The following is a 19025-nucleotide window of genomic DNA, read 5'->3' as shown; positions in this document are numbered from 1 at the left end:
GGAGGAGAGCTGGAGGGATGGGTTTATGAGAGAGAATAAATATTCTAGAAACTAATTTTTTTTGCTTAGATTTAAAAGGCTACTGTATTCCCAGGAAAATGAATAAAAAGAGTCATTCATAATTCTTGGGACAAAGAGTTTTGAAAACATTCACCAAGAGAATGAAAAGAAAATCATGCTTTCTTTATCCCCGCCCATTAAAAGGTGGTCCTTGAGGGTGGACAGCTCCAAGGTTCTGAGGGGAAACAGAGCACGTGTGTGGTGCACACACACGAGAACGATGGCGTGTATGCCAGTGTGAGCACACGTGGCTGCAGGATGCAGGGAACCTTCCTCTCCAGCTCTTCACCCTTCAAACCTTGAGACAGGTTTCAGCCGGCTGGCTGACCTCCGGTCTCCACTCCCCAATGCTGGGATTAAGGCACATTCAGGAAGATATGGCTTTTATGTTGGTCCCGGGATTTGAACCCGGGTCCTCACATTTGCACAGTTAGAGCACTTACTCACCGAACATTCTTCCACCACCCAAAAAGTTACAAGCTTCATTTTCTTCCACAGATTAACTTCAATAAACGGTACCCGATGTTCTTTTCTTTTCTTTTAATTAAGAAATGACAGCCCAGAACACTATCTCAAGAAACTATCATTTAGAGGCTGGGGCGATAGCTCAGTCAGTTAAAAAGTTTGCCTCACAAGCATGAAGACCTGACTGAGCCTGGATCCCCAGCACCCACATTAAAAAGCTAGACGAGATGGTATGAATGTAACCCCAGCACCTGAAATGTGGAGAAAAAAAAAGGAGCCCTGGAGCTTGCGGGACAGCTAGTTTGTCAAATCAGTAAGAGACTCTGACTCAAAAAAGAAAAAAAAGAAAAAGAAATAAAGTAGACTGTGCTAGAGAGATGGCTCAGTGGTTAAGAGCACTTGTTCTTGCAGAAGATCTGGGTTTATTTGGTCCCCAGCACCTACAAGGTGACCACCATATAACCAGGGCTCCCAATCCAGGGTATCAGACACCCTCTTCTGACCTCCAAGGCCACCAGGCTACAGATGGTGCACACAAATGCATGCAAAACAGTCATACTAAAAACTAACGTAGACAGCACTCAAGGAAGGCACCCAATGTTAGCCTCTGGTCTAACACACACACACACACACACACACACACACATGCACACACACACACACATGCACACACTCAGATGCCACACAAACATACATGAAAATAACCAAAACCTACCATCTTCATGAATCTAAGCCAGCCAAGCAACAGCATATTCTGTAATTTAATGACAAGAGAGAAAAGAGATTTGAAAGCAGCTCCTCAAAGGGTAAGGACCTGGGGGTGAGCAAGATGGGGCAGACAGCCGTTGTTTTTACCTAAAGCCTTTGCAGAACTTGTCTTTTCCAAGTATATAAACATGAGCCATGTGGATCAGTGGGGAGAGTGCCTGCCTAGGATGCACGAAGCCCTGAGCTCCATTTTCATTGCATAAACTATGCATGGTGGTGCATGATGATAGCTGTAGCTCTGGGGAGGTTGAAGAAGGCAGATCTGGAGTTCTAGGTCACCCTCGGCTACATAGCAAGTTTGAGGCCAGCATGGGTTACAGTGACATCATGCCTCAATAAACAAACAAACAAACAAAGTATGTGAACATACGTGAATAATCCACTGCTACAACTTTTCACAGACCTGATATTCCAGTTTCGGGGGGTTTTGTTGTTTCTGTTTTACAGCAATGAGAACCAAGAAATAGAGTTATCTGTACTGCCCTGATAATAACAGCCGCCTTTCAAGTAGCGGCTAAGAATAGCCTGTGGTTTCTGGGTCACTGCTGCTGGCGTTGCCACCAACTCCTACTTCTGGGTCAGGAACACAACCATCACCTTGCAATCTCACTCACCGGGAGCAGAATCTGGAGACAATGCCAACTCCGTGAAGAGTTCAGGATTTCTCAAGCTTCCTCATTAACATCATAATTTTTTTTATCAATTCTGAAATGACTAAGGTCACAAAATAAATCAGAATCATCAATACTTTGTTTTTTTTTTCCCAAACCCCATTCTTGAGAGATAGAATTGGGGGTATGTGTGGGTTTGCATACAGAACTTAATTAAAAGCATCTTAAATAGAAAACAATTTGTAAGAGTCAAACAGCTATAGGTGAACATATTTAAAAAAAAAAAAGTACTAATCTTTTGAGTACAATCCAATGTGGTAAAATACTAGGTGTATACTTTGCTTAAGAGTTGACTTGAGGTGGATCTCTGTGAGTTTGAGACCAGCCTAGTATATAGAGTGAGTTCCAAGACAGCCAGGACCACACAGAGAAACCCTGTTTCAGGAAGGAAAAAAAAAATAAAGAGTTGAGTTGAAATTCCCAGTTCTTGTTCTAGGAGAAATAGTCACCAGGGCTGCAGCTCCCCTGTCAGTCACAGTGCCTAAAGTCAGTACAGTGCCCCACTAGAATCAATAGCCTCAATACCCCCAACTCAGGCACGTGAAATACTATCAGTTTTTGTGTGCACCCATGATTGCCCAGATTCAGAGGGATCCCGCCAAAGACTTCAGGAGAATGTTTACAGCTGTGGGCGCCTCCCACGCTACCCACCCGTGAAAAGCCTGTTAGGATTTCTTCTACGCCTACGATGCACACAGACACAGAAGGTAATCCTTTCACGTTTTAACAAGTCGTTTTTACAGAACTGTGGCAAGAAATACTTCAAAAGATATTTTGTCTGAAATTAAGGGCTTTAGGTTCAAGAAGCAAGAATTGAGAAGCAACTAACCCAAAGAAGGAGACCAGAGCAGTTTACAAGAATGTAAGTACCTGTCTGAGCATCATTCAACCCAAGGGAAGGAGACAGAGAAGCAGCATATTCCTACTGCTGTTTCAGAATACTGGCCAAACAGGGCCCAGGACTGGAGAGAAAGCAGAAAGAAACCAGTTAAACCAAGGCACAGCTCCCTAACACACCTGTGGTGATAATATTTAAATCTACAGTACGCACCATACCTTCCCCCAATTTTTTTTTAAAGGTTTTTGGTTTGGGTATGGTTTGGGGTTTGGTTTTTTGAGACAGAGTTTCTCTGTGTAACTGCCCTGGCCATTGTGGAACTCACTCTGTAGACCAGGCTGGCCTCGAACTCACAGAGATCCACCTGCCTCTGCCTCCTGAGTACTGGGATTAAAGGCCTGTGCCCAGCCCTAAAGTTATTTATCAGTTCTAACAATAAATGGCTGAGCAGTAAGGAGCTGGAAAGATGGCTGAGCAGTAAGAGCACTCACTTCTACTCACGCAGGAGACCAGGGTTCAGTTCCCAGCACTGCATTGACATCAGACAGCCACCCACGCTGGCTATATCATTTCTCACTTCTAAAATGGTAAGGTAGAAAGCCCCAGTAAAGAACTGTTTCAGCAATTTTTCCCTTTTTTTTTTCTGAGATTTTCTTCATAATCATAAACTTAACTCTGAGATCCAGCCAGATTTGGAGGGGGATAACGGACCTTAAATCACTCTGTGGTGAGACCACAAAGATTACTGGATGTAGCCAGCAGGTGGGATGGAGAGGCACCCTCTAAGCTAAGGGAGGAAGGGCCTGATGCCACCTGAAAATGCACACAGGCCTAGAGTATGAGAGTCAGCATGGTTGGCAGTGGTGAGCGCTCTGGTCTTGCCATGCACGGACACAAGGCTCCACACTTCCATGACGTTCTCGTCATCGTTCCCTTGTCTAAGCTACACACTTGCCCTCCAGCCATTCCGAAGCCTTGGCAGCAAGATGAAAACCTGGGAAGCGTCTATGCTTTTCCTGCGTTTGCTGCACACAAGTTGCCAGGAGTTGGGCACTTTAAGACTAAATTCTTTTTTTTTTCCACCCCTAGTGAGTTTATTTTCTAATTCTTTTTCTTTTTTTTTTAATTTTTTTTATTGCTATTTATTGAGCTCTACATTTTTCTCTGCTCCCCTCCCTGCCTCTCCCCTCCCCCCTTTAGCCCTCCCCGAAGGTCCCCATGCTCCCAATTTACTCAGGAGATCTTGTCTTTTTCTATTTTCTACTTAAGACTAAATTCTTAACAGATTTCTCCCTGTATGTGGACTTGCCATGGGGTCATTATGACATGTGCAGCCACCATCCTGACATCCTGGAGAAATTCTATGAAAGCAGGATCCTTCAAAACCAAATCCTCTCTCTCCAGTGCCCGGGGAGTTTTGTTACAGTCCTTGGAACATACAACACTGAAGGAGACACAGCCTAAGGGCTGGCTATCTGCACTAACTAGAAACTGTGGTGGGCCTGGGGATGGCATCAAGGGGACAGAGGTTCTGTGAGCAATCTTATTCTTTAAAGAAAACTGTCGGCAGATTTATTAGGTCCTAAAAAAAATGCCATCTTCATCAAAAGGCACCCCCCCCAAAGGTGTGTGTATGCGCGAGCGTGCATGTGTGCATTTGCCTAAGATGGTGCAAATGTGTGTATGTGGAAACCGGCCAATGTTGGGTACCTTCTTCACTCACTTTCCACTTTGTTGTGTTTTTTTTGGGGGGGGGCAGGGTCTTTTACTGAATGTTGCGTTCATACACTTGGCTAGACTTGAGAGCCAGCAAGCCCCAGAGACCCTCCCATCACCACCTCCCCAGTGCTAGGAGCCCAGGCACAACTGCCACACCTGGCTTTCATGTGGGTGCTGGGGATCAAAGTCAGGTTCTCAGGCTGGAGGAGCAAGCGCTTTGCCCACTGATGCCCGTCCCATCTTCCCTGTCTATCCTTCTCTTGAGCGAGCACTATCTTCCTCTAGCTAGTGCTGATGGCAGAACCATATCAACACAGGTAATTAAGCAAGATTACTTGACTCATAGGATGGAGCATGTGAAAAATGCAGACATGAAAGCCAAGAGAATAACAAATATAATTATGGTTGGTTTTCCTTTGGCAGGGCGGGGGCAGGGCGTGATGAGTGAACAGAGACTTGCACATGTTAAGTCAGTTAGCCACTGAGTTGCATTTCTAGCCCTAGGAAACATGATTTCTTGGCTAAAATGAAGATCTAGGCTCTTAGTCACAATGAATGGAAAGTTACCAAGTTGCGGGTCCAGCTCTCCAGCTCATGAAAGATTAATTAGTCTAGTCCTAAGAGTGGACCATGTTTTCCCAATCTAGGCAGATTTCTGAGCCCTAACCTTTCCAAAATGAAACTCGGGCTGCACTTTAATCAATTCTAAAAACAGTTTCAGCACTGCCGTAGAGGTCATTAAACCCTTCTGAATTAAATATAGTTTTCTATTATGGGAAATTACATTATTTGCAATCATCTGCTGCCCTCCCTGGAAGATTATACCCCTCCCGATTGTTATGTGATGTACAATATTCCCAGATGGAAGAATTAATTATACTCCCACCTCCTCCCGTTGGCCAGCTTGTCCATTTGCCTGGCTTCCACCCACTGGAAGTAAGTGGAAAGGATCAAGAAACAGGCAAGGAGGGTCATTTCCTTGCTTACTCGCGACCATTAGACCATTAATCGCGGGGATAGACTAAGTCTCAGGGTGGGTACAGTGGCCTGTTCACTTTGGACCCAAAGCCAAGAAGTGCCCTGCAACAGAGCTCTCGCAGTCACGTGATATAAAAGACGTTGGTTTAAGCCACTGTCTAAGGAAAATGATGCAACCACCTCATTCCCGAAACCAACACAAGGACCAGGAGAGGAATTAGCCCTGCAGCGGTCTGAAGAAGTGAGCAGGGGTACAGGTTTACTCTTAGAGAACGTTCAGTTAACCGTAACCGTGACAAACAGAAAATAACGTCTGCCTCTCTCCTTTTCCAGTTTCACCTTCTGCCCAGCTGCTCTCGGGGACAGGGAGACAAGAACCGAGTTACCAGTCTGCCTGACCTTTAGAAGACCTTGAGGAAAACAAAAGTGAGTTCACAGAAGACTAAGTCCAGCCGGGTCTTTGCACAGGTGTGTGATTAATGTCTAACTGGTCGGGGATAAGACAAGGATCAAGGTTATAAACTTAACTGGCAGGCCAGGCTCCTAGCAAAACCAGGAAATGTAACTGTCTGCCAATGTGATGGGAACTAGAAATCTTTTTTTTTTTTTAAATTCGAGACAGGGTTTCCCTGTAGCTTTGGAGCCTGTCCTGGAACCCACCCTGTACACCAGACTGGCCTCAGACTCAGAGATCCGCCTGTCTCTGCCTCCCGAGTGCTGGGATTAAAGACGTGTGCCACCACCACCCCGTGGGAAGTAGAAATCTTTTTAAGTGTCTGGTTTGGCTGGACTCCTTAGTCTTAGTGGCTGCCTGGAAATCTGACCAAGGCCTGAAGATTTGAACCGTTCTTTTCTTTAAACATCAATTAAAAAGATCTTGATAAATATTACTTGATCTCTGCCTTAGGGTTTCTATTGGTATGATAAAACACCATAACCAAAAGGAACTTGGGGAGGAAAGGGTTTATCTGTCTTACATTTCCATATTATAGTCCATCATTGAAGGAAGTCAGGACAGGAACACAAGCAGGGCAGGAACCTGGAGGCAGGAGCTGAAGCAGAGATCATAGAGGAGTGCTGCTTACTGGCTTGCTCTCCATGGCTTGCTCAGCCTGCTTTCTTATAGAACCCCTGATCATCAGCCCAGGGATGGCCCCAACCACAATGGACTGGGTCCTCTTGGGATTCCTCATCTGAGCCCTGTATTTGGCTGAAATGAAGAAGCTAACTCTGTCAGCACTCAAGGAACAAATGTAACAAATCATTGTTCTCTCCTTCAACTACAGGCCCAACCACAGGTAAGCAGGGGAGCCAAGAGTTCATCACTTGCGTTTATGTAGATTCTCTAGAAACACTGTTGCCAGCAATGAATGGCTTACACCACTGACCTGGGAAGCCCCATCAAAGCTTCTGCTCAACCTGCAGTCCCCTAGAGTCCCTGTTCCAGTTCCCTCACCCCCACAGATCTCAGAATAGTTGTATCAAGCACCAATTTGACTATTCTAAGAAAAAGACCTTATCTTTCCTCAATCCAGGACCCCAGGAATCAGTGCCTTCAACAGTTCCTCAGCAACACTCAACAATGCTCCCTGTGAGCCTGAGGTCCACAATTCACTAGCTCACTGATCCCCTCAGGTCTGCTGTGAGGTGTAATCAGAGGCATAGCTTTTCTTTTGTCCCGACCACCCAGTTTCAAATAATCACACAAAAACTTATATTAATAACAGAATGCTCAGCCTATAGCCCAGGCTTATTACTAACTAGCTCTTACAACCTACATTAACCCATTTTATTCATCTATATTTTGCCACATGGCTCATGGCTTTACCTATCCTCTAGCATCTTGTTCCTCTGGCAGCTACTTGCATCTCTTTGACTCCACCCTTCTTAATCCCTATATCTCTGGTTGGCTTTTCTGCCTAGCCTTGTTCTTCCTGACTATAGGCCAATTCAGCTTTATTATTAACCAATGAGAGGAACACCACAACGTACAGAAGGATTATCCCACAGCAGTGAGGTAGCCTCAGCATTCCCATTTTGCAGACAGAAAAAGCCAAAGCAGGTTAAAAGTGCTCAGAGATAGGGGAGAACTCAATAGAAGTGGCCAGTTAGGAAACCATCCCTGACCACCATTTGTCACTTCTTGAGAGAGTCTACTTCCCTGGTCCATGTGGGCTGGCGAGGGTAACGGCCCCTTTCTCTGCAGGAAACAAGGCAACCCTTGAGATCTTTTTAGGGAGTCTTAGGAATGGTCCCCACTTCCTGATTGTCCTTCCCAAGTGCTCCCAACATTTACTCCGATATCACCAAAAATGTGCTAACCCCCGTCAGTATGACAGTTGTTGAGTTCCTTGTCAAAGACAGAAAAGCAAAGGACACATGTCCAGCAGAAGAGAGTGCAGTTGGGCCTTCAGAGTCCCAAGTGCCTAAGGCCTGCCTTATTCCCAACCAAATCCTCTCAGCCAAAAACTCGGCACCAGTGAGGAGCAGGTGAGGAAATGCTGAACCTAGAGTCAAGGAGAGAGACACTCAGATTTGCTGCCACAGGCCTCATCTGAACTGCAATCACAACTCATCAGTGACTCTGCCTGATGGCTCCATCAGATGGGCAGGCTCACAGCAGGCTCAGCTATCTGGGCAAACCAGAAGTGAGGCCAGAGGCTCACCACACATGTTCTTTAAAAGATCCCAAGAAAGCTGACTGCTACACTGTATAAAGTCCATGGCCCCTGAACTGTATGGCCCCCTTGGTTTTTTTTTTTTTTTTTTTTTTGATTTTCGAGACAGGGTTTCTCCGTAGCTTTTGGTTCCTGTCCTGGAACTAGCTCTTGTAGACCAGGCTGGCCTCGAACTCACAGAGATCCGCCTGCCTCTGCCTCCCGAGTGCTGGGATTAAAGGCGTGCGCTACCACCGCCCCCCGCCTTGGTTTCTAAATGCAGGAGCAGGCGTGACAGTTTTCCCCACCAGAGCAGCTCTGGTTGGCAGGGACTTGCTCTGTAGGCCAGAGTGATCTTGAACTCACAGAGAGATGCCTACGTCTGCCTCCCCAGTGCTGGGATTAAAAAAGCACGTGCTACCAGGTCCTCCATTTTTTGGTGGTTTTGTTGTTATTATTGTTTTTGTTTTCTAACTGGTCACTTTTTACCTTGAGAGGTGACCAGCTGACACAGCTTCCCTCTCTCAAGGAGACACTGAACGTCCCAGTGAGACTTGTGAATCCTTCAGTAGGTAAGATGAACTGGGGAGCAGGGCTACAAAGGACAAAGTTGGCTTTTCCTGTTTCCTAGGGAACACCCTTGGGAATTTTGTTTATTGAGGATGGCTACAAGAAACCTAAAATGAATCATGTCTCTTTCTTTTTTCACCAAAAAAAAAAAAAAAAAAAAAAAAAAAAAAAAAAACCAACCACAAAACACCCCCACACACAACAAAAAAAAAAAAAAAAAAAAAAAAACAAAAAAATAAAAAAAAAAAAAAAAAAAAAAAAAAAAAAAAAAAAAAAAAAACTGATCTAACTATTAAAAAAAAAAAAAAAAAAAAAAAAAAAAAAAAAAAAAAAAAAAACTGATCTAGACCCTCCTGAACTGGAGAGACATGATGCACTGCTACCTCGTGACTCTAAATTCTCCAAAGGAAAGGGGTCAGGGGACAGGAGTGAGAGAACACTTGGTGGCTGGGAGTCGGCCTCCACTGGGACAACTTTAAATCTCAAGTGATAAGGGCTAGCTGATGGAAGCAAGGGCAGGTACCAGCCAGTGCCCGACCCACCACCGTAGTGACTGGTAAAACAGAACCTTCATGTATTCCTCCTAATGAATACGTTTTAACAAACAGTTTTGAATGCCTGTTAAGGGCAGCCTAGCTTCTCCCTTCCTGCAAAGCCACGAGCCAGAGGCTCTGCCTGCACCTCCCTATGTCTGTGCCATTCCCAGTATTAGCAACAATTCTCAGACCCAACTCTAGAGCCATAACTACCCTCCACGGCCTCCCAAAAGACTCAGTCTCATCTAAATGTCTTCTGATGTTCCCAGGACGCCTGCCAGGGCTAATGTTTCCTCCATCCATGTCTCTCCAACATCCTTTCCTTGATAGGGGTTCAACAAACTACCCCCACTCCCAAGTTCTAGCTCTGAAGGATAAGAGGATGTCTCTAGAGACAAAAATCTGATTCTGCACCCCAGGTTGAAGCCCAGATTCCCTCTTACATAGCCCAGCGTCACTCACCAAGCGACAGGGACACTCCTCACAAGTATGTCACAGGCATTTCAGATCACAGGCATCCATTCCTTGCTCATACTAATTTCCAAGGGCCAAGGGACTACATGAACGAATTAGCACCAGTTGAACACTAACAGTGAATGGCATTCTTTTTTTTTTTAACCTTTATTTGGTGTGCATTGGTATAAAGGTGTCAGATGCCCTGGAACTGGAGTTACCGACAGTTGTGAGCTGCCATGTGGGTGCTAGGAATTGGACCTGGGTCCTCTAAGAGCAGCCAGTGCTCTAAACCGTTGAGCCATCTCTCCAGCTCCATGCATGGCACTCTTAAAGAGGCACAAGTCCTTAAAAAGAACCAACTGAAGTTGAATGGTGGTAGTGCACGCCTTTGATCCCAGCACTCAGGCTGCAGAGGCAGGTGGCTCTCTGTGAGTTCAAAGCCAGACCTGGTCTACAGAGTTCCAGGGAAGCCAAAGACTACATAGAAGAAGAAACAAACAAACAAAATCAAACAGAGAAGACAAAACAGGAGTCCTGAAGTTGAAAGAAAAAATTCAAAATAGCCCCCAGGAAATGAATCAAAGCATGCTAAACACTGGCCCCACAGGTTACATTCCTACAGCAAAATGCTCCTTTTTCCAAGCAGGATCAAAAACTCCATGCCTTAGATTCTTTCTGACATCACCTGGCCGGAGTTGGCAAGGGCCATCCTCTGTAAGAATCTCCATCCCTTCCTCCTACCCTTCTTTGTTCCTCCACTCTCTTCCGGACCCATTCCACAGCCACTGTCCCCTGGAAAAATGTCACGTCAGGAAGCAAAAATCAATGAATTAATTTAGCACAGTATAAAAGTTGAAACTGCATGAGTAAGGGCTTTCACACATATCTAACAACATACTGAATATCACACTCTTATAATTAGTTGGGTTTAGCTAATAAATTTCTATTCTTTCAATTTTGATTAGACACAAACGTCTTGAAAACAATGAAAAAAGGTGAATTTTGTAGTATGGAGAAGCAGATATAAATAACCGATACAAGGCCTCCTGGTAAAGTTGGCTGGGTGTTTGGTTTTGAGGCAGGATTTCATTGGCCCAGAACTCACGATTCCATGAAATGCTGGGTATGAGGGACTCCTTAACTGCTTTGGTTTCTGTTTCATTATGCTAAAAAGTAAAAAGAATATGAACCTTTTGGGGTTCTTGTCTTCCTTAGTCATCTGGAAAATTCAACAGCATGCGCTTACACAGCTAAAATAAGGCCACAGACAATTGTAAACATCGGCAAGAATATAAAAGCGGGGCCACTGGAACACAAATACCAATATCCATCCGGAGCAGACACTAGCAAAGTCACTTTGGCCAGTTTCTACGCCAGTTCAGCTCCAGGCCCAACCATCCTATTCCTAGACATGTTTCCAAAACAGATACCCACGTACATTCAACAACAGTAAAAATAGCACAAAACTGCTTCACAACACTTTCCTCCCTATGGCTGTGATGAAAACACGGGTGGAAACAGTCTGTTTGCTCTTACGTTTCCAGGTACCAGCCCATCACTGAGGGAAGTCAGGGCAGGAACCTGAAGGCAGGAACGAAAGCAGAGGTCATGGTTACCGCTCACTCCTCTGGCTTGCTCACCTACTTTTCTTATGCAACCTGTTAGGCTTCAAACCTGGAACAAATGGCTGAGGTGCCTACTTAACAAATCAAAGTGAACCTGGTCAGGCTCTCCCAGCATCCCTCAGTCCCTATCTGTCACAAGGCCCTCCTGGCTGACACACCCTACCCGCTACCTTAAACTTCTCCAGTCCAGAGGCTGCACTGCCCTTCCCCATGTAATCCAATCATTTTGGTCCCCTGCTCTTTTTGTACCCTTGAGCCTCTTGGCTGCTGCACCTAGCTCCCCTCTCTCTCTCTCCACCCCCTCCTCACATGACCCAGTTCAGTCTGGTTATGTCCACTCTGGGCTCTCCCAGATGTCCCTGTCTCTACCTCTGCCTGTGTTCTCCGACACAGCTACCATAAACATTCTCCACCATACCCAGGAGCAGGCCTTTCCATGCCTTTTTTATTATTTTTTCATTCATCTAGTGCCAAAACCCAGGCCCAATCATAGCCTTTCTTTTTTTATTTCTTTTTTTTTTTTTTTTTCACTCTCAACCCAGGACAACCTGCCTAAGAATGGTGCTGCCCACAGTGGGCTGGGCCCTCCTCCATCAGTTATCAACCAAACACTCACAGACATCTGCACAGGGCAATCTGAGGAGGCAGTTCCTCAACTGAGGCTCCCTCTTCCCAAGTGTATCAGGTGGACAAGACTAGTCATCACGACAGTATTATTCATATTAGCCTCAAAGAGGGCACCACGCATGTCATCCGCAGGAAGATGATAAAGAGTAGGGTAGCCAAAATATAGAGCATGAGACAGCAACAAGCATGAACAACAGTGGAGATTAATCTTAGGGACAGAACACAGAGGGAGAAAAACCAGGCATGGAAGGTCATTGTAGTAGGAGGACACAGAAACTATATGAGTTACTGATTGGCCAATGACTCAAGCCTATTTCTAGCTAGCTCTTATATCTTGAATTAACCAATTTCTATTAATCTGTGTGTTGCCACAAGGCTGTGGCTTACTGGGTAAGGTTCTGGTGTCTGCCTCCTTGACTCTGTTTACATCTCTCTGTCCAGATTTCCCACCTGGGCTTTGCTCTGCCAAGCCTTTGACCGAAACAGCTTTATTCCTTAACCAATGGTAATAAAAACATATTCATAGCATACAGAGGGGAATCCCACATCAGGTTGTGCCCTGTGATACTATGTACATAAAATTCAAAGTGGGCAAAATTAATCTAGATATCAGCAGGAAGAGGCTACAATACAAAGATGCTTGGTTGACCTATGGCTTCCTTGGGAAAAGGAAGAGAGGGGGCATTTGCTGATAAAGGAGAGGCAATCCCAATCCACTGCTTTCCAGCCAAGGGCACGCATGGTAGATGGAGGCAAGAGGCTCTCCAGCCAGGAGACTCTGTCATAAACTGGGGGAGGGGCGGTGCATAGAGAGAGACAAAACAACACAGAGACAAAAAACCCATTACTAAGAGACCCAAACTGAAATGCAAATATCAACAAATCTGAGCTTATATTCTTGTCTCAAATCAAGCCAACATTTATATTTTAAGACTATAAGTGGTTTCATCTGCAGTGTGTCAAGGCCGACCAACAGGAACAGCAGTTCTGCACTCGTCGGGGCCCAGCTAATACAAACAGGATTAGTGTGTCTTCAGAGACCTAGAGTAAGCTCCACCGCCCAATTCCATTAACTAAATGAAATTTTTTTTAAAGCCACCTTCTTCTGAGCTACAGGGCTCCTGACACCACACTGTAATTGTTTCCAATGAACTGATTGCTTCTGTAATGAAATTAGCATGAGGATGCTCACTATTAACAAGCCCTTCTGCGTGCACAAGAAGCTTAGAGCTGGGCTGTCCCAAGGGTCTTCACACTGAGAATAGCGTTTGCTGTGAGCATCCATCATTCAAATGCAAAGTACAAGACTGGAAAAAGCAAACAGGTCTAAGCTGAAAGCCTAAGTGCGAAATAAAATCTATCCGGTGGTGCTGCTGGCTCTTCTCAGGATCCCCACCTGCCTGGGCAAAGACAACTGCAACTCCAGTGCCTGGGGAAAGGGGGTGGGGGTCACAGGAGCCTCAAGATCAGCTCCCCCTCACCCAAGCCAATTCCAGTGTTCTCTTTTGTTGCCTCTTCCAAAAACACAGTACACAGTCAACAAACCTGGGCTCCCTACATCACCAGTTTTGTAAAGGATGAAATACTATACATAAAAATATAAAGAACTAGAGGAGTTAAAGCTAGCAAGATATAGATGGATGGATAGATAGGTGGATGGATAGATAGATAGATAGATAGATAGATAGATAGATGATAGATAGATAGATAGATAGATAGATAGATAGATAGATAGATAATAAAAATTGTAAGAGAGAAGCAAGTGGGGCAGTGATATCAATTCCATTGCTTCCTGGAAGTAGGGGGGGTGGCAAAGCTGTGACATCAAATATAGAAGATAAACAGTTTTATAAGGTAGCAAATGATTTGACACCCTTACTACCCCATCCCTTGACGTCTGTGCAGCTGTTAAAGCACGGACATTACCTAACTTTTGAGAGTGGGTTGTAAAGGGAGTTTCCACATGCTTTGCGGGGGTGCTGGCTGGAGGGCTGGTTTTTTGTGCAGACTCAAAGGCTGCTTGGGGAGAAGAGGGATATGTGAACCTAACTCTAGGAAAATCAAATTATCATCCTTGATGAGGGCGGGCATTCTCCAGTCGGTTTGTTCATAAAGCCTTGCTATATGCCAGCCCACACTGCAGATTTTACACGGGCTGTCTCCTGAACTGAATTCATTAAAGTTCTGTCTCTGTCTCCTCTCTCTCTCTCTCTCTCTCTCTCTCTCTCTCTCTCTCTCTCTCTCTCTCTCTCCCTTCCACTCTCTCTCCCTGGAGAACTCCCAATTAACCCATGGGGGAAACTCACTCACCCTGCATGTGCAAAGCCCAACTACATGGGGTACCATGCTAAGTCATCATGGAGACAAATGAAGTCACCTTGTTGCCCTCCCAGCAATAGTCAATACTGCGTCCAGCCTCCCTTCTGATACCCAAGACCTTCCAGAGAAACTCAAGCCCTGGCTGGGAGTGGCAGTATAACGTCCTCAGCAGGATTGCCCTGTCCTAGCCTTAGAAATAGATGCCGTGCCCTCTGGGATCAGAGAGAAGGGATGAGTTTTGGTTTTCACTTTCAACTTTTTGTTGTCTGCCCTAACTGCGCTGTGAAAAATTGAAATCTTAAAATTCAGAATTTAGAAATAACTCAGACAGAATACCGCCTCCTCTGCTAGGGCATACTTGATCAACGGAGCAAGTTTAGCTCGTATAACCTTCACAACAAACTCTAGGAAGATGATTTGTTATGCCTGTGTGGTTTTGTTTGTTTTGTTTTTTATTTGGCAACAGGTGTCTCTCCCAGACCAGCCTTGAACTCATCATTGGTCCAACATTCTGAGTCTCTGGGACTACAGCCTACTTACCCATTTCACAGAAGGGAAAGTGAAGCCTAGAGCAGTTCTGTAGCTCCCCAAAGGCTCACAGAGCAAGCAACAGGTCCTACATTACAGCCAGGGGATCTGGGCTTAGAACAACAGTATTTACTTACATGGGCAGGCTGGCTTGACAGTCACAAATCCATGAACAAAGGTGGCAATCTCAAACTACCATTCAAATGGCCATCACATGTCCAGCGGCACTGGCGCCTATCTTTTACAGCTCTGCTTACCTGAGTTTCTGGTTCTCAAGGTACAGTCCCCTGCCTGTCACCCAGATCCCTGATACCTGCCCCCAGTCTCTGAGAATGAGCCACTGGGAGCCCACTGCAGGCAGGTCTAACCCCTGCCTCCTATTCTGGCTCTGTACCTTTTGCGCCTCCCCACTTGCTATGTACGCAGGCTTCCTCCATCAGGACCCTGCATATCATAGCAATATAATAATTATTTACCAAACTTAAGAGGATATCACTTTACTCACCAGCTCTCCCATTAGGGAAACTTCTACTGAATTCCAATGGGAAAGAAAAGAAGCTGCAAGCTTCAGCTACACGAAGCAGCCACACATGGACCCCAGTTTCTCCAGTCCTCACCAGGAGCCCCCACAGTGCTGATGGGCAGGGAGGAACCGGCTCTCTACCTAGAATCTCGAGCGTGGCTCTGCCTTTCTGTCGGCTCTGTGATTTAGCATCCTCTTGAAAAACAGCAAAGAGTCCCACACCACTTCTACTGTCCCAGAAGCCAACAGTGCCTGCCTGCCCATTGTGCAGCTCCCTAGAGATGCTCAGAGGTTCCTCTCTTCCCCTGAGATCCCTTGAAGGTTGGCCCAAGACTGACACATCTTAGAAACCACTCCTGAGCATCCACGGCAAACACCAAATAGATATACACCAGAGGGATAGCTCAGCTGTCCTCAGCTGGATTTTGCCCGACTTTAAATTTTTATGTATTCTTCCTGGACAAACAAAACAAACCGCTTTATGGTAAGTAGATCCTTCTTTTGTCTCCTAAAGCCCCTGGCTCAGAGCCTTTGCCACAAAGTATCACACAAAGAAAAACTGAACGTGACTGTTCAATGAAATTGCAATTTAGTCTATTTAGAAGGAGGATATCAGGGTCAACCTCGTCATTAACTTCAGAAATAGCATTTCAACCCACAAGAGACCCTCTCGCTCTGCTGTATTACTAATTAGAGATTTCTTTACTCAAGTTTATACTACGTTCTGAGGTCCTTCGGCTTTACAGGGAGCTATGCAACAAGGATTCAGAGACTTGCAAAAAAGAGGCCCCAGCTACTAAATAACCAAGAATGAGAGAAAAAATTACTCACAAAGATCATTTCTGCAGCAATACATACCATTCCAAAGAAAAAACAATATCCCCAACAGCGGGAATGATATGTGATCAGCATCACATGAAAACACACCCCAGTATCATCCCAGTGCTTAAGCTGGATGTGGTAGCTCACCTCCACAATCCCAGCACTTGGAAGTTCAAAACTACCCTCTGCTAGACAGTGAGTTTGAGGCCAGCCTGGGCTACATGAGATCTATGTCAATTCACACACATGCACACACAAGGTTTCATATTTTGATAACAACATTCAAAACTATTAAAATATAATGTTTAAGAAACACCACAAAAGTATTTAGACTGTGACTTCAAATTAACAGAGGACACTGCTACAAGCCTCCTATTTAAGTTTAACTGTACTTTAAGGCCAGTATAAAGCTCACGCACACTGCTGAAAAAGTACAATCTAAAAAAGAAAAAACTACTTTGGAAATCTATTTGGCATTACCATATAATCCAAACACTCGCTTACAGAGACCCTAACTTGACTCCTATTCCCAACATATGTGTATACACATATGCAAGTATGCAGACTCAAAGTCCCAATTGCAATAGAAACTGTTACAATCCTAAAATGGATAGTGGGGACAGTGGAATACTACACTGTCGTTAAAAGGAACCCAAAGCTTTGCTTTCTCCCCATCTAGACCCTTCCCCCCTCATCCTCCCTGGAAGAGAACTCCTTATGATCTCCAGAACTCACAGAATTATTAACCTAGTTTCTGAGGTAATTTCTTTCCAGCCAGTCTGGGCAACATTTTCAATGTACTTTTAGGTGCTGGGAGTGGAGCCCAGTGGTAGAATTTAGCATGCTTGAGGCTCTAAGTTGGAGCCCCAGGACTAAAAACAAACAACCCTTGCTTTTAAATGTGAAGATCACACACACACACACACACACTTAAACTTCTCCTTAGTGCACATGCATGCTCTCCAGTCCTCACCACCACCGCAGTGGAACTCACTTTGGCTACAGTAACTCAGTCAACTACAGCGACCCATGGAGGAGGCAACCCTAGGGCTCAGAAAGATCAAAACCAAAGGGCCCTGGACGCTGGCGATTAAATGAATTCCCTCCCCTTCCTAGAGTACAGGCAAGGCACTCCTCCATGCTCACCCTTTTTAATCTTACCCGCAGGCGCCCAGCTAAGCACCTTTCCCAAAATGTGATAGTAAAATACCCAAAGTTCGATCAGTTGTCTTCTCACTCATTATCTGTCCCCTTACGATGGGTGAAAGGCCAAGGGGGGTCGAAAGAGTGAATAGCTGAGGGGGATGGAGGGCGTCTAAGGTTTTTGTGGGGAGGTGGGGGTCAAGGAAAATCTTCCGGCTAGCGTTGATGATGACATAATTTTATAATTATATTAAAAGTCAATGACTCGTGAATTTTAAAAGGTATGTTGTTTATTACATCTCAGCTTTTTAAATTAAGCTTAAATAGATTAAACGTGGAGGGGCCCAACAACTTACTGGAGAGCTATGTACGTACGAGAGCAAGATTAACAACTAAGTACCGTATAAAAATTAACTTGAACAAACTAACCTTAAATAAATAAGCAAGGAGGCTTAGGATCCCACCTAGTCCAGGTGACGACCAAGGTCACTGATCTAGGGGGGGGGGGGTCAGCATTCCTGATTTGTCTCCGACTCTAGGTCTGATTGCACACATTAATAAAATGAGCCGATCCTCAGAAAAGAAGTGCGGAAGGCAAGCGCTGGGGGACGCCACAGAACGTTGTCAACGCGAGCGACATGGCCTGCGCCGGGTCAGCTAGCTGAGCGCAGTCAGCTTCTGCCCGACCGCCCGCGAAAAGTTGCCTTTGAGAGTTGCAAAGGGACCGAGTGAGGAGACCAGACTCAGCAGCCCCGGCGGCCCGGGAGCGCGGGGTTCCCCACGTGCCTGCGCGACCAAGTGTGCCTCGGGACGCTGCCACCCGCCCTACTGGACCTGACACCGCAGGCCCTCAGGAACCCACGCCGGTCCCTGAGCTTAGGGCGGTCCCTGAAGGCCGCGCCCGACCCCTCCCCCACGCCCAGACCCTGCAACACCAGCAGGGCCACCTGCCGCTCCAGGACCAGGATAAAGAGGTCCTAATCGCCGCTCCCTCCAGCCAGACGGTCTGCCGATCTTACCCCGAGACGCTTCGGAAAAGGGTGCTTCGCCGCACCCCGGCTCCAAAAGGCTGGGCAGGTACCCAAAGGCCAGCGCGCCCCACTCCGGGTCGGAAGGCGCCGCCCCCTCGAGCGCCAGCGGTGATCCCAGGCGGCTGCTAGCTGAGGCAACCCCACCGACCTCCCCGGAGCAATCCCACGGCCAGTGTCGCCGTGTGCCCCAGCACGCACCAAGAGTGCGAGGCTAGGCACCCGGCTAGCTCGGGACAGGGTCGAAGCCCAAGCGCCCCAGATCGTCCCTGCAGGGGGACAGAAGCGCAAAGCTGCCACAACTCACCTCCAGCGCGGCTGGTCTGGAGCTGGCGCAGGGCGGGCGGCTGGCGGGGCGGGACAGGGAAGCGCGGGGCGGGGCCTCGGGCAGCGCCAGAATCAAACTCCAGTTGCGCCTCGAGCTCGGAGCCGGATCCTGCAGCGCCGAGCACCAGTTCACCCAGGCTACCCGGAGTCACCGAGTGTAGGGGCACACGGGCAGGGGCAGCCCAGCCAAGGTTCTGATCGGGAAGTCGTCCATAGCCCAGCGCGCTTTGTACCGAGGAGCTACCGTGGAGAGCCCAGTGCGCCTGCGCGCCGCTGCGACTTTTCCAGGCGCACCTCCACACCTTCTGGCCCGCACGACCCTCCCATTCGCCGGGAGTGAACTATCCTTCCCGGGAGGGCCCTTG

At 46.5% G+C, this 19025-nt stretch overlaps 1 protein-coding gene across 3 annotated transcripts in view; it reads right to left on the bottom strand.

Moving 5' to 3' along the window:
* The window catches only part of Kank1 (KN motif and ankyrin repeat domains 1), a 182146-nt gene extending 163477 nt beyond the window's left edge, over positions 1-18669 (bottom strand). For 2 of the 3 annotated variants that reach the window (XM_050157836.1, XM_050157862.1), the window contains exon 1: positions 18641-18669. The gene's annotated coding sequence lies outside the window, so the exon portion shown is untranslated. Of the gene's footprint in view, positions 1-18324; positions 18512-18640 lie in introns of those variants that run through there. The other variant, XM_050157844.1, reaches the window with a different exon arrangement.
* Between the last annotated feature and the right edge of the window lie 356 nt (positions 18670-19025).

This window comes from Alexandromys fortis, unplaced genomic scaffold, assembly GCF_014885135.2.
Source record: "Alexandromys fortis isolate MF-2015 unplaced genomic scaffold, M_Fortis_MF-2015_v1.1 scaffold_10, whole genome shotgun sequence".
Taxonomy (NCBI): Eukaryota; Metazoa; Chordata; class Mammalia; order Rodentia; family Cricetidae; genus Alexandromys; species Alexandromys fortis.
Note: the sequence above shows the minus strand (reverse complement) of the source record. Positions and strands in the feature narration are given on the sequence as shown.